Raw genomic sequence first — 24663 nt, forward strand, 5'->3', positions numbered from 1 at the left:
AATATGAGGTGTCTGAATATAAAGGTGAGAGATGGGGAGGGAGGAAGGGGCAGAGGAGTTTGTTTCCCAACTCTGCACTGCCCAGTCCTACTTCCCATCTGAGATCAAAACTACAGATTGTCCTTGCATTGCTTGAACTTTGGGCACTGGCAATATTAAAAAGAACAATGTTTACAATCCTAGGAATGCACATTTGAAGGAATTTGGACCTCTTCTCACCTAACAAAATGGTTGAAAGCTATTTGCTGTTGTTTTAACCAAGATGATGTGTGGCTAATACCAAGGTTTTGTAATATTTTTCTATTGGATCAGCATATTCAACTACATGTGAGAGCTCTACCTCTTCATTAAAATTATAATTTTACATTGAGAATGGGCATCATGAATCCAGGCTCTACTTCTGTGGATAATTGCCAACAAACGGTGTCAATAACGTCAACTGTCTATTGGCTTCCATGGTTGCTGCCTGACCACCTGAGTTCCTCCGGTGTTAGAACCCTAGAACATTACAGCCCAGAAAACAGACCCTTTGGCCCTTTTAGTCTGTGCTGAGCTATTATTCTGCCTAGGCACACTGACCTGCACCTATTCCATTTCCCTCTCCATACTCCTCCCATCCATGTACCTGTCCAAATTTATCTTCAATATTAAATTTGAGCCCGCATTCACCACTTCAGCTGGTGGCTCATTGCACCTCCCCACAATTCTCTGTGTGAAGAAGTTCCACCTAATATTCCCCCTAAACTCCTCCCCTTTCACCCTTAACCTATGTTGTGTATCGTGTCAATAACTTGTCCAAAAGACGTGTCCTTGTATTTACAGATTGCATGAATTATTTGAAATGGTAGAAAAAAGTATGGTGCACTTTTTTAATCAAATAAGAACAAAAACATTACTATATTTAATAGATTCAAAGCTCAATTTCAATGATTTGCCGCCATGAGTCAGAGATTTTTGTTTGTTGGCAACATAATTTAAAAGCTTTAGCAGCGCCTAAAATATCTGAGCTGCTCGGGTCATAGTACTGTATATTCCTCTTCATGTACAGCTTTTTTAAGACTGTGCTTTGCATTAGACATGACTGCTAATTGCATTAGACACCACTAATGGCCAGTAATAGATTTTTCATGGTCTGTACAAAACAGTGAACCCAAAGAACTATGTGCATTAGAAAATAATGTTTAATTCCCAAAGAATGAGTGAAACACACAAGTCTACAGATGCTGTGATTGTAGGAAAAACACATTGGAATGCTGGAGTAACTCAGTCGGTCGATGTGTCCATGGGAGATAAAGATACATTGCTGACATTTCGGACCTAAGCCCTTGCAGAAGGAATAGGCGGGTCCTTGAAGAAGCCTATTTTGAGGTACTTGTGCAATGACAATAAAAAGTTATCTTATCACAGCTATTATTAGCTAGAATCCACTGGTGTTAACCATATAACCCTATAACCATTTACGGAGCGGAAACAGGCCATGTTGGCCTTTCGAGTCCGCACCGGTTCACTGATTTTGTGCGCCCTCTTCAGGCATTGGTCCCGGTAGATCTTCATTCAATAACGATGGGCGAATTCAATGCTTAGTCATTGACACATCCATACCAGCCTCCTGAAGAGTGTTTATGATCTGCCAGGCAGGCATTGGTAGAATAAACTCCAACAAAGTCAGTTACGGTGATGCCTATTAATATTACATCTTAGCTTCAGGACTCAGTAGTGGATATTTTCATTATCTTACACTCTCCCATCGTTTGCTTTAAAATTATGGGTTGAAGCCATCCTTATACTCAAGCCTGTTTATGTTGGTCCACAATTTCTTTAAATAGTTAAACTACAAGCATCCATGTGAATCCAGTAATACCCCTGGTATCCAGCACCTAAATAAGTGAATTTTCCAGTTGCTTGAGATGGTGTGTTTCATGATTGGTGAATAAATAGTGAGGAGGGCCAATGGTGAAGTTTTGTATTTTTTACATATTTATTTTCTCCAATTTTTTTTGCCGGTTGCTTGAGGCTGCTATTGGATAACAGGTGTCTTTCTGTATTACATTTTGAAAAATTAACTTTCCTATATAGTATAAAACATATAACCATCTACCTTTATCGGAAGCAGACCAGAAAACTTGTTCCTAGAATTGTACAGCACAGAAAGGGGTCCTTACAACCCACTTTGTTCTATCTGTAAGGTAACCCATGTTACAGTGAGAATAAACGCAGCCCATTCAACCCCTCCTCATAACCCCGCCATTTCTAGGCAACATCCGAGTCCATCTCTATTGCTACCACGTGGTACTCTTAGTGTGGTAAGCTGAATTGTACATAATATTCCATAAATGTCATCTAATGTCTTATGCAAGTGCCACATGATATTGCAGCTTTTTTTATCAATGCATCAACCTATCAATGTCGTGTTCTGTATCCTATCCACCTGTGCTACCACTTTCAGGGACTTGCAGTCTTTCTGTATGCCAACACTCCTGCCATCTGTCCTGCAGAATTTGATCTCCAAAGTGCATTACCTCACACTTGTCTGGATAAAAGAGAATTGGAGTACAACCCTGCCAATAAAACCTTCAGCAATCAGGGTCTGATTATGTACTACAAATATTTTGAGAACCAAGGGCGAGAACAACCATTAGTATGAAAGAAAGGGACTCTGATGCAAACCTCTATATTTTTCTCTCATAAAATATAAGCAGGTGATGTGTATTAATTGGTGTGGTAATATTTGCCAAGTAATTATTAACACTGCCTGACTAGCAGTTTAGATTTGAATATGATCCATAGAATATGGATCAGATAGCATTTCAATCTGAAGAAATCGTTTTTCTTCGCGAATTGATGAAAAAACAACAAGATACGGGGGGAGACCAGCGGCGACCCCTTGAAGAAGTCGGGGTGCCGTCGCTGGGAGTCCAGACCCGCAGTAAAACTTTTAAAATGCCTTCTATTGAGTTGCAGCAGGAGCTTCAGTTACCTTGTTCTGCCACCATGTCAGAGAGAGCAGAGCTGACATTTACCGATTCACAGTGTATGCAATTAAATGCAGTTATTCAAGCTATTATAAAACCTTTGTTGACATCTCAAATGAATGAAATGGTTCAAATGAATGCTGGTATGAGTTCAGAATTAAACATGGTTAAGACATGTGTGGATGAATCTTATGAAGAATTTAAAAAATTCAGACTAACACAGAAAAAATGTTGAAGGTGGAAAAATCAGTCATAGAATTAGGAGATCGTGATAAGGAGCTAGAAAGAAAAATAGATTATTTGGAAAATCAAAGCAGAAGGAATAATGTGAAAATTGTTGGTTTGCCAGAAGATATAGAAGGACAAGATCCTCTTTGTTTTTTTAAAGACTGGATTCCGCAAATATTAGGGCAAGATTTTTTTCTCTGGAGGATTGGCACTGGAAAGAGCCAATGGAGCTTTAAGAAGAATACCCTCAGCTGGTCAACCCCCGAGACCGGTAATAATTCAATGTCTGAGTTATTTGGATAGAGAAGCAATACTTCGACTTGAAGAACAAAATGCGAAACCCCATTATCGATTCAGAATAGCAGAGTCTTTTTGTATCCTGATTTGAGTCAAGATGTCATTCAACGTCGATGTCGATTCAATCCAGTTAAAGAAGTTTTGTGGCGTAAAGGTTATAAGTCTACTTTTCGTTACCCTGCAGTGTTGAAGGTGTTTTACGGAGATTATCAATTTTGGTTTTTTGAAACTGATTGTGAAGCAATGATTTTTGCTGACTCATTGCCAGATATAAGAGGACAAAGATGTAGTCCACCATTATCTCCTAAAGAAAAATTTGGTAGCTCTGGAAACGGAAGAAATGGCAGAAATGGGAAAAACTGGAATGGAAAGAATCCACCTCCTTCCAAAATGGGATCTTCGAGATTGGAATCTTCTGGATGAAAAGAAGAATTTTCTTATTTTATTTTTTTCTTTTGTTATTATGATATTTTGATGTTACTGACTGGCTGGGGAGGGGGAGATTTGCACTAAGTTCTTTACTAGTCATCAGCCACTGGTGGGTGACCCACACCCAATTTTTGTTTAGGGGATTTAATGTTTGAGGATTAAATAGTCCGATTAAGCGTAAGCGAGTCTTGGCATATATTAAGAAAATGAAAATTGATATTGCCTTTTTACAAGAAACACATTTAAATGTGAAGGAAAGCGTGAAATTAAAAAAGGTATGGGTTGGGCATGTATATTCTTCTTCATTTAATTCTAGAGCTAAAGGTGTAGCAATTTTGATACATAAAAATTTATCTTTTGAATTACAATCAATGGAGGAAAAGGCAGGATGTATTCTTAAATTGAATTGTAAATTTTTTAGTGAATTTTTGACTTTACTTAATATTTATGCTCCAAATGCAGATGATGAAGTATTTATTTCGGATGCATTTTTATGTTTGGGTCAAGCTAATGATAATATTTTAGTTGGTGGTGATTTTAATTGTGCTTTGGAACCTTTATTAGATAAATCTCTGAAGAAAGTTAAAAAATCCAAGATGGCAATCCAGGTTCAAGCGTTGATGAAAGATCTTAATTTAGTAGATATTTGGAGACGTCTTAATCCGACAGAGAAAGATTTTTCCTTTTATTCATCTAGACATGAATCGTTTTCAAGGAATGACTTCTTTTTAGTATCGGCACATTTAAAAGGGAAAATACAACAAGCGGAATATAAAAGTAGGGTGATTTCAGATCATTCTCTGTTATATTTTACATATTAAACTTCTGAGTAAATTCAAATAGCTTATCATTGGAGATTTAATACAATGTTGTTAAAAATATGGAATTTATTGATTTTTTGAAAAACAAATTAATTTTTTTTTAAAGAAAATTCTAATTCTGTTCAAAGTAAGTTTGTATTATGGGATGCTATGAAAGCCTATTTGAGAGGACAAATAATTAGTTATACTTGTAAAATAAAAAATAATCGATTAAATCAGAGTCTTGAATTGGAGAAACAGATCGATGAGTTAGAAAAGGAATTTCAGAAAGATGCTACAGAAGATCAGAAAATAGAATTATCTAGGCCGAAATTGAAATATAATACTTTGCAATCTTATCAATTTGAATGTGTGATTAATAGGACTAAACAACTGTACATCTGAAGGAAAACAGGAAACTGGATCGATTGATCTTTTTTTATCACAGTTGAATTTACCGATATTAGAGGATGGAGATATACAGGAGTTAGAAGAACCATTTACTGATTCGGAAATTAAAATGGCTATGCTGGAAATGCTGAAAGGTAAATTGCCTGGTGATGATGGATTTTCGGTTGAATTTTATAAAATTTTTAATGATGATTTATCTACAGTGTTTGGGGATGTATTACGTCAAGTTGGAGAAAATTATGATTTACCTGAGTCTTGTTTTAGTGCTTTAATTACAGTAATTCCTAAAAAAGATAGAGATCCTTTGAAAGTATCTTCATATAGACCAATTTCGTTGTTAAATGTAGATTACAAAATAATAGCTAAAATATTAGTGAATAGATTGGCTAAATTTTTACCCAAGTTGATTCATATTGATCGAACAGGTTTTATAAAGAATAGATACGCTTCAGATAACATTTTGTGCGTGATTAGTTTGATTAATAGATTTTGACAATCTTTAGATCACCCGATGGTGATACCCTTAGATGCAGAAAAAGCATTTGATACAGTTGAATGGAATTTTTTGTTTACAGTTTTGGAGAAATTTAAGTTTGGTCCTTCTTTTATTGGTTGGATTAGGGCTCTATATAGTAAACTGGTAGCTAGAGTATTGACGAATGGTTTGATTTCAAAATCTTTTAAGTTAACTCGATCAACTCATCAAGGTTGTCCTTTATCACCAGCTTTGTTTGCGTTAATGATTGAACCTTTAGCACAGTTGATAAGACAAAATACACAGATACAAGGTATGAAAGTTTTAGATGAAGAGTATAAAATTAATTTATTTGCTGATGTTGTATTGGTGTATTTAATAAACCCAGCTCAGTTACTTTTGCATTTGAAGGAATGTTTAATACAATATGGATGTCTTTCTGGATATAAAGTTAATTGGGAAAAAAGTGAAATATTACCAGTAAGTGAAGGAGATTATTCACTTTATAAGAATATTATTAATTTGAAGTGGACTGATCGAATTAAATATCTGGGTATAATTTTGAATGTTAATTATCAATCTTTATATAAATTAAATTATGCTCCGTTAATGAAAAAATTAAAACTGATTTGATTAAATGGAAAGATTTACCTATTAATTTAATGGGAAGGATAAATACAATTGAGATGAATATCTTTCTGCATATACAATATTTGTTTCAATCTATTCCGTATTTACTTGATAAAATCTTTTTTCGAGATTTAAATAAAATGGTTAGGGAGTTTTTATGGAGGGGTAAATTTTCGAGAGTAGCTTTGAATAAATTAACTTGGAAATATGAGTTAGGGGGATCACGTTTACCACATTTTCAAAATTATTATGAAGCAGCCCAACTTAAATTTATTAGTTCATTGATGGATTTGGTACGGCCTCCTAGTTGGGCTAAAATTGAGATGGCAAGTATTTCTGAATTTGAAGTACATCAATTTTTGTTTAGGTGGAATATAAATTTGTTACAACAATATAATGTCCCTATACTAAAACATTTAATGAAAGAAAAATAAAATGATAGGTTCTAGGGGTAAATTATTGGCTTTGACTCCGCTGTATAATAATCAACTTGTTTCTTTTTCAATACATAATCAAAGTTTATTGCATTGGAGATTTAAAGGTGTGAAAAATTTGCGAGATTGCTTTAAAGAGGGTAAGTTTTTATCTTTTAATCAGATGAGGGAAGATTTTGGTATTGATAAGAATTCTTTATTTCTTTATTATCAAATTCGATCTTTGGTAAAATGTATGTTTGGTAGAGATATGATTTTACCTAAATTGACTAAATTTGAGACTTCTCTTATGAAGGTACCAGAGAAGGGTTATATTTCATCTATGTATCAAATATTACAGGATGGTATAGATAAAAAGGGTTGGGATAGATCTAGAATTAAATGGGAAGCGGATATTGGCTTTATTTTTTTCTGAAGAGGATTGGTTATATATCTGTTAGTGTAACTAGATTGATAAATGCTCATTATGCAATAATTAATTACAATTTTTTACATCAATCATATTTGACACCTACCTGGAAATTGGAAGATAATTTGAAAATACAACAATGGTATATAGAAATGAATAAATGTATTCCATTAGAAAAAATAGCATATAGTTTAAGAAATAATATTGAAATATTCGAACAAGTATGGGAGCCTTACATTAAATACAATAGCGAAAACCTACCGGGAACAAACATTACCTAAGTTGATGGAAGGAGAAGAAAAGAAAAGAATGGACTCAGTAGAATCTCTGGTGTATTTTTGTTGAATGACAACATTGTCTGACTGGCTTAATGCAACCTAGATTGTATACCTAAAATGGATGAGAGGGGGGGTGGGGGGGTGGCTTGGGAGGAGGGAGGTGGGGGGAGAAAAAGACACTGTATATGTGTGAAAAAGAAAAAGTGTATATCATGGCTAACGTGATTTATGGTGTGAAAAATAAAAAATTTTAAAAAAAAATCATATTTGACACCTGAAAAATTAAAAAAAATATGGTTTCATGAATCAGATTTGTGTTTTAGATGTGGTGATACGGTTGGAACTTTTTTTCATGCTATTTGGTCATGTATATATATACAATCTTTTTGGAAGAAAATTCAATCGTTTTTAGAATAACTATATAAGATTCAAATAGTTTTAGATCCAACAGTATTTTTATTGGGTAGTTTGCAACCTCTGAAAGGCTTGGAATTAGATAAGTTTCAGCTTGCTTTTGTATATTTAGCTTTATCCGTAGTGGAAAATTTTATTGCTAGTACATGGAAAGATACAAATATGATTGATATTGATAGATGGCATAATGAGATGGAATATTGTTTAGTATGGAAAAAATTACGTATGTTTCGCATGATAATTATAATTTTTTTATTATTAAGTGGCTGTTACACTCGGAATATTTACATTTCAATTTACATTGATTAGATTTTAATATGTATATTTAACTTTTTTAATATTCTTTTTTCTTTTTTTATGGCTCTCCTTAGGAGAGTTGGCTGAAGGGGTGGGGGGATTTTTTTTTCAATATATATAAAAAATGTTTGTTCATGTTTAATTGCTGTATATGTCATATATTATTTGTTTTTTGAATGAATAAATTAAGTTTTTTTAAAAATAGTTTAAAAATTTTAAATAACTAATATAGCTTTTGTAACTTACTGCAAAGTTTTTTACCTTTGCTTCAAAGAAAGGGAAGATACAGATAAGTAGAAAAACAAAAAAATTGGAGGAAGTTGGGCCTACCTTGACATTGGAGCCTCGGGCTGAAGTTCCTCTTCCTTCTCAAGTGACTAGAGCTGCAGCGGCACACACCCAGATGACACCAGCGCCACCTCACTGGAGAACTGAAGAAGATGGCGCTGGAGTCCAGAAGAGGATCACCATCTTCAAAATGGTGTTTTTCCACAAGCTTGTCATGTTCCAGTCCCAGCTAGTGCTGCTGAACTGTAGAACTGAGTTCTATATCTCACTCAGAGAAAACCACATAATCCTCTTAGAACAGGAAACTACACTCAGACAGACTGTGGCTCTGGACCTAATCTTCTGAGTTCATTCATCTGTTGCTTTCCAAAACAATAATCCATTACTCCACAGCATGTCCAATCAACACCTACTTGTGAAGTCCTTGGAGGCACTCTTCAAAGTGTTTGCAAAGCCACCCAGGGTTTGGTCCGTCTGGCTTGAGCAGAGCTCTGGCATTTTAGATGAGATCCATTTTGAAGTGTTTGTATGTGTGTGTGTGACCTAACTAAAAAACCTGCCACAACTTATCTCCTTTACAACTTATCTATATACAATATAACATATTCTGTCACAGGACCATCAAATTGCTATAAATAATTGCTATCGATCCACCATGGGAAAACATTAAATCAAAAAAAAATATATCGAGAACATTGGTATCAGGAATTCAAGGAAAATTAGAGAATTTAGATTGAACAAAATGCCTTAACAGCATTTCCAAGACCATCACACTGAGCAGGGGGGTGGCCACTGCTTAGTCCACTGCTGTTCCTTCTGCTGACCCACGACTGTGCAGCTAAACACAGCTCAAACCACATCATCAAGTTTGCTGACAATGTGACCGTGGTACTAGTAGTAGTAAGAATAAGAAGTCAGGGTACAGAGATGAGGTGCAGTCGCTAACAGACTGGTGCTCAATCAGCAACTTGTATCTGAACTCTAATAAAACAAAAGAGACGGTTGTCGATTTCATAAGGGCCCAGGGGTCCACGCTCTGCTGACCATTGACAGTTCAACCATTGAGGTCATCACTTGGTCCCTTAACACCAACCCAAAGCCCAAGAAAGCATAGTAGCACCTCTACTTCATATGAAAGCTGAGGTAAGTTTAACCCCCCCCCCCCCCCCCCCCCTCCATCCTCACTACATTCTACATAAGATGTATCGAGAGCATCCTGTGCAACCACATCATTGTCTGGTTTGGAAGCTGTACCACCTCGGACCGCAAGTCCCTGCAGATCAGGGCTTAGCAAACTTTTTAAACCATCAACCTCTTCATGGAATCCTTGATCTTTTACAAGCATGTAAAATAAATATTATCAATGATCAATTTCTCTATAGCTTGACCCCTTGGATAGTCCCATCAACCCCCAAGGGTAACCTCTTGTTACCCCTGCTGCAGAGGATAGTGGTCAGCAGAAAAGAATATTGGGGGCTCTCGTCCTACCAAGAAGGACATCTTCAACACTAGATGCAGGCGAAAGGCAATAAACATTGTAAAGGACTCCACACACCCCTCACATAAACTGTTCTTCCTCTGCCATCTTGTAGGAAGTACCATAGTACTCAGACCCTGAAGTTGAGATTAGGCAACAGTTTTTTTTCACCCCCAAACCATCAACTTCTTGAATTCCTAGAACATATGTGGATAGTGTGCTATGGACCTCTACTGTATACTTTTTAATATTTTAATTTTTTTTGAAAATTTTATTTATTAATCATGATAAACCATGCAATGGGCAACTTAAGAAAATATATTTTAATGTGTTTAACTTTTCTAACTTATATTTATGTAACTATTGTTACGAGCCCAAAGGACCCCCAAAACCCAGCAGCAATAGACATTCACCCAAGTAGTTACTTAAACAAAAGTTGCTTTTAATTATCTTTAAACATGAAAACAGAATCAAACTTTAACTTATCTCAATACTTAACTAACCCAAATTAACCCCCTTCTAATTCTAAGCACATGTGTATAAATTTAAGAAAAGTTCTTTGGTTCACAGTTCAATCTCACTTCTTCTTACAAGTTCTCTGGATGCAGACAATTCTTATACTGTGCACATAATTTAACATGTATAAAGTTCACTAGGTTTTGGTGCTCGAAAGGTAAATGTTTACCACTCACGAAGGTTCTTGTAGGGTTTGCAGAGAGAGATTTGTTATTCCAGGATTTCCACAACTGAGGTACCACCATTAGTCACCTCAACGTCTCACTGATGAAACTTGCCCCATCAGGGTTTTCCAGATGGTAACCTCTTTCTTTCAGGCTACCAGAGAATTCCTTTCTGTTCCCCTTATTCTAAGAGAAACATCAGACCGATAGTACTTCCAGTCATCCACTGCTCTGGAACTTTGTTTCCAACTAGCTCTTCTGGCTTGCACTGTTCCGCTGCTTTCAGTGTCACCCACACAAGCTGAGAGAGCTTATTCAAATTGTCTTATCTCTCTCTCTCCCCAACTGAGACTGCCAGGAAGCCCATGTTACTCCTCACTTGCAAAACCCCCCACCTTCTTAAGCAAGCAACAGGAGTTATCCTCTCTTGGTCAAGCTTTTGTCTTAAATAAACAAAACCCAGGAGTGACCCTTCTGTGAGCACTTTGCAGAAAGGTCAGAAACCTTGTAATTATCCAACCATCCAGCCTGTCTCCAATTCCAAACAATGGTCTATTAATTTCATGACATCATTTCAATTAGCACCTACTTGTGAAATGTGAATAAAAGTCTCCAATGATCCTGCAATGTTACTGAATATGAATTCTTCAGTATTTCATATAAGATCTCTTTTAAAATGTGGATATGTATGTAACCTACTCTAAATCTTACCAAATTCTCCCAATATTTATCTATTCTGTGGTTCTGGAGAAACATTATTTCATCTTTACTGTGAGAGCATGGTGTGAATGATAAATAATGATGACTTGACTAGACTTAATCCTGATCACTAGGGAAAGTTGGGAGATGAGCTGTTGCCTCCGTGAGGTCTTGACTGTGTGTGTTCTAGCTAATACAAAAAGTTGTTTTAAAAGAACCCATGTTTCTTTTTTTACAATAAAATAAACATCACATGGTACCAGGAGTGAAAATCAATTGCTATAGCAGAGAGAAATGGAAAGTATAAAGTATTCTGATGCTATAAATTGGATAAAAATGTCAACCACCAATGTAGACTATTCAAACGAAGATTCATGCTGTACCTGTAAGCCAATGAAGTCAATAGCAAACCTGAGTTATAGAAGATTGCATTGCTGCTTACCATGGCTGGGCCTTGAGCACTAGAGGTTTTCAGAACATTTGTTTTTGCTGAGACAGAAGACCAGGGCAAGTTCAAAAAGGTTATCAAGATGTTTGATGAACACTGTTCACCAAAGAAAAATGAAACGTTCGAGAGGTACGTGTTTCTCTCGTGCAGGCAGCTGCTGGGAGAAAGCTTTGATACTTTTTTAATGGACTTGAAATTAAAAGCAAGAACATGCAATTTTGGATCGCTGCAAGATTCAATGATCTGTGATCAAATTGTGTTCTGGATTATTAATAAGAAAATGAGAGAGAGGTTGTTGCGAGAGACAGAGCTTACCTTAGCTGGAGCTGTGAAGATATGCCACGCCAGTGATTTAGCTCGGCAGCAGGTGAAATAGTTCAGTGAAAGTGCAAAAGCTAGTAAAAGCAAAGGCATAGCTGTTGCCACGTAAACAAAAAAAGAGATATAGGAAACAACAAAAAGGAGAGACATTCATTTGTAAATGATGTGGTACTCAACATGCACCAAAACAATGCCCCACCTATGGAAAAGTCTGTAATAAGTGCAATGGGCAAAATCACTGTGCAAAGCAAAGTTTTTCCAAAGGGAAACAAAGCAGAAGTGAAAGCGTGCACTCTGTACACACTATAGAAGCCCTCAGTGATGCACTTTTCATTGGCATAGTAGTGCAGATCGAACAGCCAAGTGTGTGAACAGAGTTGAGCAAAACAAGTGGACTGTGTCATGACATATAAATGGAACAAATATTCCTTTCAAGCTGGACACAGGGGCAAAGGTCAGTTTGATCTGTGAGCACGACATCAGGGCAATGAAGATAAAGCCATACATCCATGCAAATCCTGTACAGCTCAAAGCCTACAATGGACAGGGGATCGACACGAAAGATACATGATGAAAGTTGAATATAATGAGCACTACCTCAGATTCACAGTAGTCCCAATGGACATGAGTCACTGCTTGGTGACAAAGCGGGTTAAAACATAAGCATAGTCAAGAAGGTGTACCATATTAACAGTAACAATGTATGGAATAGTGTAGAGGAAATACTGGAACAATTTCCAAATATCTTCAAAGGGTTTGGAGTTCTATTATTTCTCTATAAGACACAGTTAAACAAGGATGCACATCCAATAGTGCATGGCCCGAGAAGGGTTCCAGCACCACTAAAAGCAAGGCTCAAGCTGATTGCTCCTGTCCCCTCCCTCCCTTCTCCACCTATCATCTTCTGCCTTTGCCACCTCTCCCTTTTCCCCACCTCTCATCCTTTTGTTTGGATGCCTGCTGACATTCTTTCAAACCTTGATGAAGGGCTCAAGACCAAAACATCAGTTCTGTATTTTTTACCCACATCTCCATCGGGCACACAAAACTCAAAACGGTCAACCAGTTTACCTATCTCGGCTGCACCATTTCATCGGATGCAAGGATCGACAACGAGATAGACAACAGACTCACCAGGGCAAATAGCGCCTTTGGAAGACTACACAAAAGAGTCTGGAAAAACAACCAACTGAAAAACCTCACAAAGATTAGCGTATAGAGAGACGTTGTCATACCCACACTCCTGTTCGGCTCTGAATCATGGGTCCTCTACTGGCATCACCTACGGCTCATAGAACGCTTCCACCAGAGTTGTCTCCGCTCCATCCTCAACATTCATTGGAGCGATTTCATCACCAACATCGAAGTACTCGAGATGGCAGAGGGTGACAGCATCGAATCCACGCTGCTGAAGACCCAACTGCGCTGGGTAGGTCACATCTCCAGAATGGAGGACCATCGCCTTCCCAAGATCGTGTTATATGGCGAGCTCTCCACTGGCCACCGAGACAGAGGTGCACCAAAGAAGAGGTACAAGGACTGCCTAAAGAAATCTCTTGGTGCCTGCCACATTGACCACCGCCAGTGAGCTGATATCGCCTCAAACCATGCATCTTGGCGCCTCACAGTTCGGCGGGCAGCAACCTCCTTTGAAGAAGACCGCAGAGCCCACCTCACTGTCAAAAGACAAAGGAGGAAAAACCCAACACCCAACCCCAACCAACCAATTTTCCCTTGCAACCGCTGCAACCGTGTCTGCCTGTCCCGCATCGGACTTGTCAGCCACAAACGAGCCTGCAGCTGACATGGACATTACCTCTCCATAAATCTTCGTCCGCGAAGCCAAGCCAAAGAAGACCTTTCCAACATTAAGGACATTGTTTGACCAGCTGAGTTTCTCCAGCATCCTGTGTTTTTATGCAACAGGGGTTGGCAAGTTGAATCAACTTGCTTGTTCAATTCTCAAGGTTACCTATTTTACAACTGGCATTTGTCTTAACCAGTGCTTTAGTTTAAAAGATTCAGGAATAGAAATTGTCTGTTTACTTGTTAGAAAAACTTCCTTTAAGAGCTCACTGGGAATATGATTTTGTGGAATAAATCTGATGAAAGATACTAGTGCTGTCATTAATCATTTATTTCCAGTATTTTGCGGTACAAATTCTAGTTGAGTTTATCATGACTAAAGTATGCACTTGATTCTTTCCTCAGAAATTTACAAAACATGTTTCTGTTTCTTAATGTTATACAAAAATACTCTAGTTTCTTTCCATCATGGATACAACTGAGGTAAATAATGGATAACATGGTCCTTTGTCAAATAATCCATTCTGGCTAAAATAGTGAAAAGGATTGCATTTGAAGTAGAAGAATTTTTATGTTTCTTGCTGACATTTTTCATCAGTTGTATCTCTTTTTAAATGATTTAATGTTTTCCCCATTGATGGAAAATATATACATGACTCATCAGAAAAGAATAAGCACGAAGTATGTATTTGTGACGCTATTGAAATATTGCTTGTTTTAGAAAGTGCAATCAATCACAATGAGGGTTGGAATCTCAAAGGAATTCCTCGCACATTGGTCACACCTGTTGAAAATTTAACTCAACACAGTCTTCAATGTACATCCCATTTGAAGTTCGACTTAATGGAACAGTGATGTCATACAGAGGCATAATTTGTGGCATCTGTGAATAACATGGCAACAACAATACAGTAATAAGTTAGTAACTAGGTCATTATTCTCAGGCGTATTTGGAATTTGAGTGGCAAAACCATCTATCAAAATAATTAAAGATTGCATGTAGTATGTACTAAGTATGGGAGGCATTCTGAATCCAAGTGAAGCAGGAAGCAGTGCTTTTCCCAGTGTTGCAGTGAGCAATATAGCAGGGCTGGTCTGTTAGAAGATAGGTCAGCAAATGTCTGCCACATTTGCTGAAAAACTCAGTCAATTTAGCTCTCCAGTGCCTGAACTGCCACCTTGACTGTTGGCCCAACTACATGGATATGTTGCATAATTCTGCCAGGGTGGCATGCCAAGCTGTGTAGTGCTCAATTTAGACCAATTACAATATGACACATAAATAACAAATGATGGTTCAGCACATATATAATGCATTAAACGAAAGCCTTAACTCACATGGTTTCAAAAGTCTCTCCTAAAGTCATCTGATTACCCTGTACTTATTTCACAAACCCCACAACCATTTCTGCCCACTATCTGTGAATACTGGGCCTCTTTTTCACTTGAGTATGTTAAACAACCTCAATTCCAGTTTATTTAGCCAAAGATTATTCTTTTGTGGATCAGCAAACCCCTCACAGCATCCAGAATCAATGGCCCAACCTTTCCCTCCATGTCATCGACTATTTTAATAAGTCTTCTCCATTGTTCTCCTTTCGCATAACTTCATGCTTTTTATTTCTCATTTTAAAAATGGGTTCCAATTCAGAATGATCTTGGTCATCCTCTCATGGGAGCTTCCATTCTTCAAGAGAATATTTGGAAAAAAATCCCTGCAGTGAATCACATCCATCTACAGAGATGACAGACCCACACATATTGGAGAGAAGGGAAATTAAACTGTTTTGTTTAATTTTTAACCTATGACCAGTATAGGAAACTAGTGTTTTGGATATACAAGAAAAAAAAACTTCTATTATCCGGAATTCAAGCAACTGGCAGACATGATCAACATGCAGAAAATAAATAGGTGAAAAGTATGGTCTGAAAAATGGCAGTTGGAATTTATTTGAATTTTAAATATAATTTTAAAAATAAATTTAGACATACAGCATGGTAACAGGCCCTTTTGACTCGTGAGCCCGTGGCGCCCAATTACAACCAATAAACCAACAAACCCACCCAGTACGTTTTGAATAGTGGGAGGAAACAGTAGCCCCGCGTGCGGGGGGGGGGGAGAGAACCCACGCAGACATGGGGAGAAACCCATGCAGACATGGGGAGAATGTACAAACTCTTTACAGACCGCACAGGATTTGAACCCTGGTCCAGATCACTGGCGCTGTAAAGACGTTGCACTAACCGTGCCGTCCATGCGGACAAGTGTGAGATGTTGCATTTTGGAAACCAAGAAAGGACATCCATGCTAAATGGTAGGAGACTGACAAAGAAAGTGGGTTATAAAGAGAGCTTTTGACATATTGGCCTTCATAAATTAAAGCATTGAGAACAGGAGTTGGGATGTTATAGTAAAGTTGAACAAGACATTGGTGAAGTCAAATTTGGAGTATTGTGTGCAGTTTTGGTCACCGAACTACAGGAAAGATATCAATAAGATTGAAAGAGGGCAGAAGATTTACTTGGATGTTGCCTGGTTTTTAGGAACAGAGCTACAGGGAAACGTTAAACAGTTTAGAACATGTTTCCCTGGAGTGTGGAAGAATGAAGGGAGGTTTGATAGAGATATTTCAAATTATAAGGGGTATAGACATAGTAAATGTAGATAGGCTTTTCCCACTGAGGGTAGTTGAGACACAAACCAGAGGACATGGATTAAGGGTGAAAGGGAAAATGTTTAGGAGAAACATGAGGGGGAACATCTTCACGCAGGGAGTGGGGTGGGAGTGTGAAATGAGCTGCCTGCGTAAGTGGTGAACGTGGGCTCAGTTTTTAACATTTAAGAAGAATTTGGACAGGTTCATGGATGGGAGAGGTATGGAGGACTATGTACTGGGTGCAGGTCAGTGGGACGAGGCAGGATAATATTTTGACATAGATTAGAAGGACTGAAGAGCCTGTTTCTGTGCGGTCATGTTCTATGTTTCCATGAAAGTTTAAAACTGGCAGGCCTCGCTATTAGTTCGCCAATCACACAACTTAAAGCAACCAAAAATTCACATCCGGCCTCTACTAATCCCCATAGGGGCCAGTACTGAGGTTTTTACTGTACATAGATTGCCCAAGAAAAAGATAACTACCTGGAGGACATGGTTGGATTCTTTTCTGTCTTTATTTTACTATTCATTAATGAATTTTTTTTCCCTTCCAAAAGCTGTTTGAGGCATTAGGTACCAAAGCATACTTCAATTTATTTGTCATTTTTTTTTGTTTTCAGTGAAATATTTAGATATACATATGGCAAATGTATATACCTTAAAGAAAGGCTCAGGCCAGAAATAGGCTTTTATATTTTTACTTCCGATGGACGTTGAGTGACCTGCTGAGTTCCTCCAGCAATTTTGTGTTTTTAATTCATATGGCATATGTTTCACTTGAAACTCTTCTCTTTATCAATTACTTTGAATTTAAATGTTTTAAATTTTAGACGTACAGCACGGTAACAGGCCATTTTGGCCCATGAGTCCATGCTGCCCAATGACACCTAATTAACCTACAATTTCCCCCCCCCCCCCAAGTATGTTTCAAACAGTAGGAGGTATTATGGATTGGGTTAATAAAATTATCGTTAAAAGGTATAGATTGTGGGGGTTTATAAACAGATATTAACATTTCACCAAAGATGTTTTTTTATTTAAAATGCAAAATGCTTAAGGTGGAACCTACAAGTCTGTAGTAACTTTTCAGAGATGATGGAAGAGCACTTGTGAGAGTTTTACAAGTAGCTGTTGATGGATCACCATGTTTGTACAGGGTCCAGGCTCAAGAATTGAAAGTTTTGGTTGGCTGAAGGTTGCTGTTCCAAGTGGGGTCATGTGGTTTTACAAAGCGAGAGAAGGGAAAAAATGTGATTCTTTGTGGGGAAAGGAGAGAGACTGTCAGCTTTTCAGTTGGTGTTGGAGGCTTCAAGCTTTGCACTCCTGCTATAAGACTCCATTTGAAGATGGATTTTGTGTTCTGAACCCTTGTTGTCAATTACAAGAGGAAGTGGCTGGTTAATGTGTTTCTCCTGGAATAGGGGGAAAAAGAAGAACTCTCTGCCTGGAAGAAGAGGTTATCTTATGGAAAAACCCACGAGGGGACAAGTTCCTTCGGCAAGACACTGATTGAAGGAGATCAGTTTGTGTGCATGTCCAACAAACAACAAATATCTCTCTCTTGAAGCCAACAAAGATCTTCCTTTGTGGTAATAATTTAAGTTAAAGCACCAGTGCCTGTTGAAGTATGAAAATTGCCTGATGCCTCTGTACTTGGAGAAGTGAAAAGTGAATGATTGGACAATGAATCAAAAACTTGCCTGAACACACTACATGTTTGCTTAGAATTAGAAGGGGGGTTAAGTTAGGTGAAGTTGATAGTGATAAGTTGAAGATTAATATTATTACGTTTGAAGATAATTAAAAGCAACTTTTGTTTAAGTAACCATTGTCTTGGTGAATTTCTGTTGCTGCTGGGTTTTTGGAGTCCTCTGGGCTCATAACAGAGGAAATTGGAACACCCAGAGAAAAGCCATGCAGACACAGGGAGAACATACAAATACCTTACAGACAGTGTGGAGTTCAAACCCCGGTCCCGATCGCTGGCACTGTGAAGACATTGGGTTAACTGCTTGACATTCTTGAATGTCCATAATGTGCAACTGATCCCCCAATAAATTTTTGGGGATATATTTGCTCCTCTCCGTTCTGTAATGCATTGGGTACAAAAGCCTCAAGAACGTAGTTTACTTTGATGACTAAAGTTTTTCTTGCTGTCTTGGCTGAATCTTGCAATTTTTCTAATTTGGAACTTCCCTATGTGAGGTATCATCGTGATGTTAAAAAAAATTGCAAAATGACACCCTCAAGTCATCTGAGGGAACAAAGGTTAGCTAAGAGGAACAAAGCAGCAAGAGATTAAGCATCTGTTTTTAAATCATGTACTTTTCAGGCGTTATGCCAATGTGAAAATCCAAAACTGCAGAAACCACGACTTCCTTTGGTCCTTGATTTACTAAACCATTGCCTGTAGCTGGGAGCATCCTGTGTTTTCCCCTAGATTCTCCAAGAGTTGGTGAAAATGTGTACTCTATTTGGTGCATTAGCTCCCAACCCTTGGGCCTTTCAGACTGCAGATTCCCTTGGTGAGCTCTGGATAACAATTGGAAATAATTTTTCACAAGAAATTTGTATGTTTACTCTCCACTTTATCTGAATACATGTTTATCGTGATAGTCAACTAACTTTATTTATTTAATTGAAATTGTAATTTAATCACTTTGCAAATTGGCTCTGGTTTATTTTTGATTTACTGTATTTAACTTACTACTGTAGGTTTAGAGATGTCAAAACTGTTGAGACACAATTGTTTTTATCTCTTGTGGAAAGCGTCAGAGAGGAATTTCATTTCCAGGCACACAAAAGTTTGGGTTAAAAATGTAAAATTCTGGAAATACTCAGTATTTAAGGGGATAGACACAGTTAAGAGTTCAGGTTGATGTCCTTTAGGTTGTCAGTTTCAATATTTCGATGCTCACTTGGAGCGATATTAATATGGATTTATTCATTGAACTGTGGGCCAGTGACGTAAAGGTGAATCAGAGTAGTGAACTGAAGTAGAAGACTTGCTGTGGAAAAAAAATATGTCAATATATGATAAAACCTGTGATGGACCTGGTACCATACTTATGACTGGCAGTCAGTCACTGTTTCCCTCAAATTCATCATTCAAGGATTCAGTACGATTCCAAGTTTCACTGTCAGGTGATTATGTCTTTTTTTTCAAGGGACAGTACTAGCCCAACTAAGAGGGTAGTTTGGATGCCTTCACGCAATCGGACTAGCACTGATCCATCAAAAACAGACATGTTCACTTCCTCCCCCCACAACTCCCTCTGCAAATGGATCCTGACTTCCTCATCAGAAGACCACACAGTACAAATCAGAAACACTGTCTCCTCCTCACTGACCGTCAACGCAGATGCTCCTTAGCCCTCTGCGCTACTTGCTCTTATCCCATGACTGTGTGACTAGACCCAATTCAAATGCTATTTACACATTTGCAGCTGAAGCGACATCAGCAGAATCACAGATGTCAATGAGAAAGTGTATAGAAGGCAGATAAAACAACTGGTTGAGTGGTATCACAACCACCACCTTGCACTCAACTTTAGCAAAACTATGGAACAGATTGCACACTTCAGAAGTGGGGAAATCAGGAGAACACAAACCAGTCCTTCCTCAAGGGGTCCAGCAGTAAAAAGGATTAAGAGTTTCAAATTCCTGGGTGTCAACATCTCTGAAGATCTATCCTGGGGCCTCCATGTCGATGCAATCACAAAGAAGGCTCTTCAGTGGCAATACTCAGTGAGGAGTTTGAGCAAATTTGGTATGTCTCCAAAGACTGTTGCAAATTTCTACAGGTATACCATGGAGAGCATTCTGACTGGTGCCATCACTATCTGGAATGGAGGTACGAATACACAGGACAAGAAGACTGTAGACCAGGGGTGTCAAACTCCAATTCACGGAGGGCCAAAATTAAAAACTTGGACTAAATCGAGGGCCGAACTAAATATTTATTGAAAATTTTCAACAACATCTGCATGTTTTCTCTTCTTTCAACAGATGTAATGTTAAACTTTTTCTTATTAAAATAAATGTTTAATAATAGTTTTGGATAAACTCTTTCCAGAAGCATTAACAAATGAGAAATAAAATATTCAATAAATAATATTTCTCTATAGAGGATTTGTCAAACGTTGCTAGTGTGCTGTCAAATAGTAAAATCTGAGGGCTATTGAGAATGTGGGAGAATAACATGATTCCTGAAACAATCAAATGGGTGACTGATTGTGGGCATGAACTCTAGCAGGGTTATTTGCCATGCCCTTTTTCCATTGGAACAGATATCCTTTGATTTACACACTTTTCAAGTTTTATGCCTAATGAGCTTGTATCCAGGTGCAGGACCATTTTTAACCAGGAATATATTTATCACTGTGACATGAAACTATTGGAAGGTCAGGCCCGAGGCCTCCAGTTCCGGGCGCTGGGAAGCGGCCTTGACTTCCTCTGACACCGGCCAGGCCCCAAAACCAGAGTCCACGGTGAGACCCTGCAACGTAAACAGAGGAGGTGGGGGTGATTAGCGGGCTGACGCCAATGCATTCTGGGATTTATGGTATTAGCTGTGCATGCACTATACTGGCACGGCGGCCAGCGGGCCACCTCTAATACATTTTTGAAATGATCTTGTGGGCCAAATATAATTATATCGCGGGCCAAATTTGGCCCGCGGGCCAGAGTTTGACATGTGTGCTGTAGAGGGTTGTGAACTCGGCCGGTACCATCTTGGGCATCAGTCTTCACCCCATTGAGGACATCCACAAGAGGTATCTCACCATCGAGAACATACCATCTTCACATCAGGAGGGTAGCCTGAAGACGAACACCCAGTGGCACATGGACAGCTTTTTCCCCTTTGCCATCAGTTTCTGATCAATGAATCATCGAACACTACCTCACTTTCTCTTCTTTTTGCACTTATTCATTTAATTTTTAAACATGTCATTCACAGCAATATTTTCACCTGTGATGCTGCTTCAAAACAACAAATTTTGTGGCATGTTCATGGCAATAAATTCTGATTTTGATTCTGCACTTGCTCCTCCCTCTCACCTCATTCTATCATGTCCTTCTCCACTTGTCTGGTTTAACCTATCATCTACCAGGCCTCTCCTACTTCTAATCTTTCCTCTTCCCTCTGCTCCAATGCAGGGTCCTACATAAGCGATCATCATACACTGTTTTCCTCCACAGATGTTTCTTGATCTGCTGAGTTCTTCCAGTATTTTTTTTTTGCTTTATTCCAGCACTGCACTCTCATTTGTCTCTGCCTCCACAAAGATGTTTATCTAGGCTTGTGTAAAATTCTTGGGCATTTGCCATGATGCTTTTGGCTTTCAGCAGTCCGCAGTCCCTGAATTCCTTGCATCTCGAAGCCAAGTTATTTCTCAGCTGTTCAAAGACAAAGAAATCCCTACTTAAATGTGTAATGGTTGGCAACTGTGAGGAACTTGATATCTGATCCCTGAAGTAATCCTCTCAAAGCCATGTGATAACAAATTCTATTTAAAAACACATGCAGATGGATAAAAACTAATTGTACTTTTTTATTATGCGGTAAAAGGCCAGAAATCCAGACCACCTGAGAATCCAGACTTCTCGAAAACACTCAAATTTAAAAAATTTAGTGGGCTTTTGTGTGCATGCATGCGTCAGTGCCACAGCTCGTGGTCTCAAATCCAGGGAACCTCTTAGCGAACTTCCACCTTCATCCTATGGATTGCAACTCTCCAATGTCCTTAACCAACATTTTAGACATCTGTAACCTGACTTCCCAGTGTTTATATTCAATGCCTTGAACAATAAAGATAAGCAGGCATCACCATTTTTTTAACCACCCTATACATTTGCATTGCTGCTTTCAGGGAACGATGGATCACACCCTCTGTGCATCAATGCTCTTAATATTCCTGAAATTTATTATATACTTGCCTCTTGCATTTGGTTCTCAAAATGTATCATCTCACATTTGTCTGGATTAAACTCCACCTGCTATTTCTCTACCCAAATTTCTCTGTCTTGCTGAATTATTTGGGCAATCTTTCTCCCTATCCATAAGTCCATCAATTTTCATGTCATCTGCCAGATTAATAATCTGGCCACCTATATCTTAGTACATATTTTATATACATCAAAGCTTTTGGGATGATGGTCAGACAGTGGGGGCTGAGTGGGAAAATGTGTCACCACATTAATTGATGGGGCTGAATAACCCATTTCTGATCTTATGTCTTGTGGTATTGCTAAATTTAGACATTATGTGTGTGTCTACATCACACACACCCTACCCCCCCCCCCACCCTTGTGGCCTCCATCGGTAGGGGTCGACCATGGGTATTTGCCCTCTGATAGTCACTGTAGAGTTGCTTTTCCAGGAAGCAAGCCAGGGCAGATGTAGAAATCCATCTGTTGCCCATGTTAATGACAGGTCCAAAGGAACGATGAGAATTGATACTGTTTGGTGCCAGCAGCCTAGCAGGAGTTTGTCGTGCTGGTGCTGAGTACAGCAGTCAGCCGCCTTCGGGACTCTGACTCCGGATTTTTCCTCAGAGTTTACTCCTAAAGCCTTTCCCCATGAGCGGGTATAGCCACAAGGCAGCGAAGGTTTGAAATCAAGAGTTTTCCCTCGCCAAAATGAGTTACCATCCATGGTTAATGAACCCCATCTGCCTGGAGCAACTGGTTTCAAGGTGTCAGTGGCCCGCCTTTCCCCCTTCTCTTGTCAGTGAAAACTGCTCTGCCAGGCTCAAGAACAATGCCTTACGTGAAAGTCAGGGGTTGGACTTGGTTGTCGAAGTCTGTTTGAGATGCACGCCATGAAGAGCATTTGTGCAGCAGTGGAAGCTTGTCCCCACGACCACCCTTCGGCCGTGACAACCTTTAGAGCGCGCATACGTGTAGGTAAGATACTGTACCTACCCTGACACATGCCTTTTGAATGTTATTTTGTGTGATGAACTTGCTCTCTGGTTGCCTAAAAATTAGTATCAAAGCAGACGAGTGAATAAATTTGAAATTCAGCTGAGAAGATGGAGTGTGGTGTTAGGGTAGAATGTTGGGCGTATAGGAAGGTAATTGTGAAGCTGGAGAAATATGGGAGGTTTTGAGGATCATTATCAGAGTTTAAAGCAGAATTAAATAATTTGAATGTTAGAATTGGCACTATTTATTTGCAGAATTGTTGCTTTTTTGTCAGATTCCAATTGCCGCTGCTATTTGGCATTAATTGCTGCAGCGTTTTATAGAAACAGAATGGAATTAGTTATTGGTGGAATTAGTTACTGTAGAAACAACATCTCATATTCCATCTCAGAAGTCTCCAACCAAATGGCATTAATATTGACCTCCAATTTTATATTTACCCCCCCCTTGCTTTCCCTCATTCCTTTCCTCCAGCTCTCCTTCAATTCCCTTCTATCAGAGACCATTTTTCTCAGCTGTGTGCCCCCTCCCCTATCTCTTCTCAGCTACGTTCTCTTCTTCCCCCTCCTCCCTGCATCTACCTAGATAAACCCCAGAGCAATGCACAAAAGTGCTGGAGAAACTCACCAGGTCATCCAGTCGGTATCCATAGAAAGTAGAGGGTAACCACCATTTCGAGCTGGGTCCTTCATTAAGTTGCACTCAAACGCAGATTCTGCAGATTTTCTTGTTTTACTTTTCAGCCTGGGCTTCCACTTTATCCCAAAATTCAAGCTAGGAATACTTTTTAATATCTTGCTTTTAATGATGCCAATTTCTGAGTATATAATCAAACAGTTATGTTCATTTTTGAACATCAGCTGCATGTTTGTTTGTGTCTTTTAATGAACTGTAACATAATTTGTTGGCTTAGCCAAAGTGATTTCTCGAATGATATTGAAAGACTGGTAATCGTGCAACTGTATTAGAATTGATTGATGTTGCTTCCTTTATGTAATCAAAACCTCTTTGTTAATGATTCTGTGGAAGTCATTGAATTATCCATTAAAGACTGGATTTGTGTTGGATGGACTGTTAAAAGTTGAAAATTCTCAAACTTGGAAGCAGATTGACTTAATCTCCCTCTGGCTTCTTTTCTTTTAAAGCTGTGAAAGGGATGGACATTAGCACCCTTTCATGTTTAACTTTGGCCAGCTGTTTCCACCCCACACCCCCCCCCCCACCCCCCACCACTGGGTCCTTGATCGGACTATAGCCTCTTTCACACTTGCATCCTACTAAAT

The 24663-nt window shown here is 38.6% G+C and overlaps 1 protein-coding gene and 1 long non-coding RNA gene across 46 annotated transcripts in view; one reads left to right on the forward strand and one right to left on the reverse strand.

Moving 5' to 3' along the window:
• The window catches only part of foxn3 (forkhead box N3), a 477697-nt gene that overhangs the window by 326024 nt on the left and 127010 nt on the right, over positions 1-24663 (forward strand). The window lies entirely within an intron of this gene.
• The window catches only part of LOC138753228 (uncharacterized), a 240104-nt gene that overhangs the window by 140377 nt on the left and 75064 nt on the right, over positions 1-24663 (reverse strand). The gene's annotated exons all lie outside the window — the stretch shown is intronic.

The sequence above is a fragment of the Narcine bancroftii genome, chromosome 2 (genome assembly GCF_036971445.1).
Source record: "Narcine bancroftii isolate sNarBan1 chromosome 2, sNarBan1.hap1, whole genome shotgun sequence".
NCBI lineage: Eukaryota > Metazoa > Chordata > Chondrichthyes > Torpediniformes > Narcinidae > Narcine > Narcine bancroftii.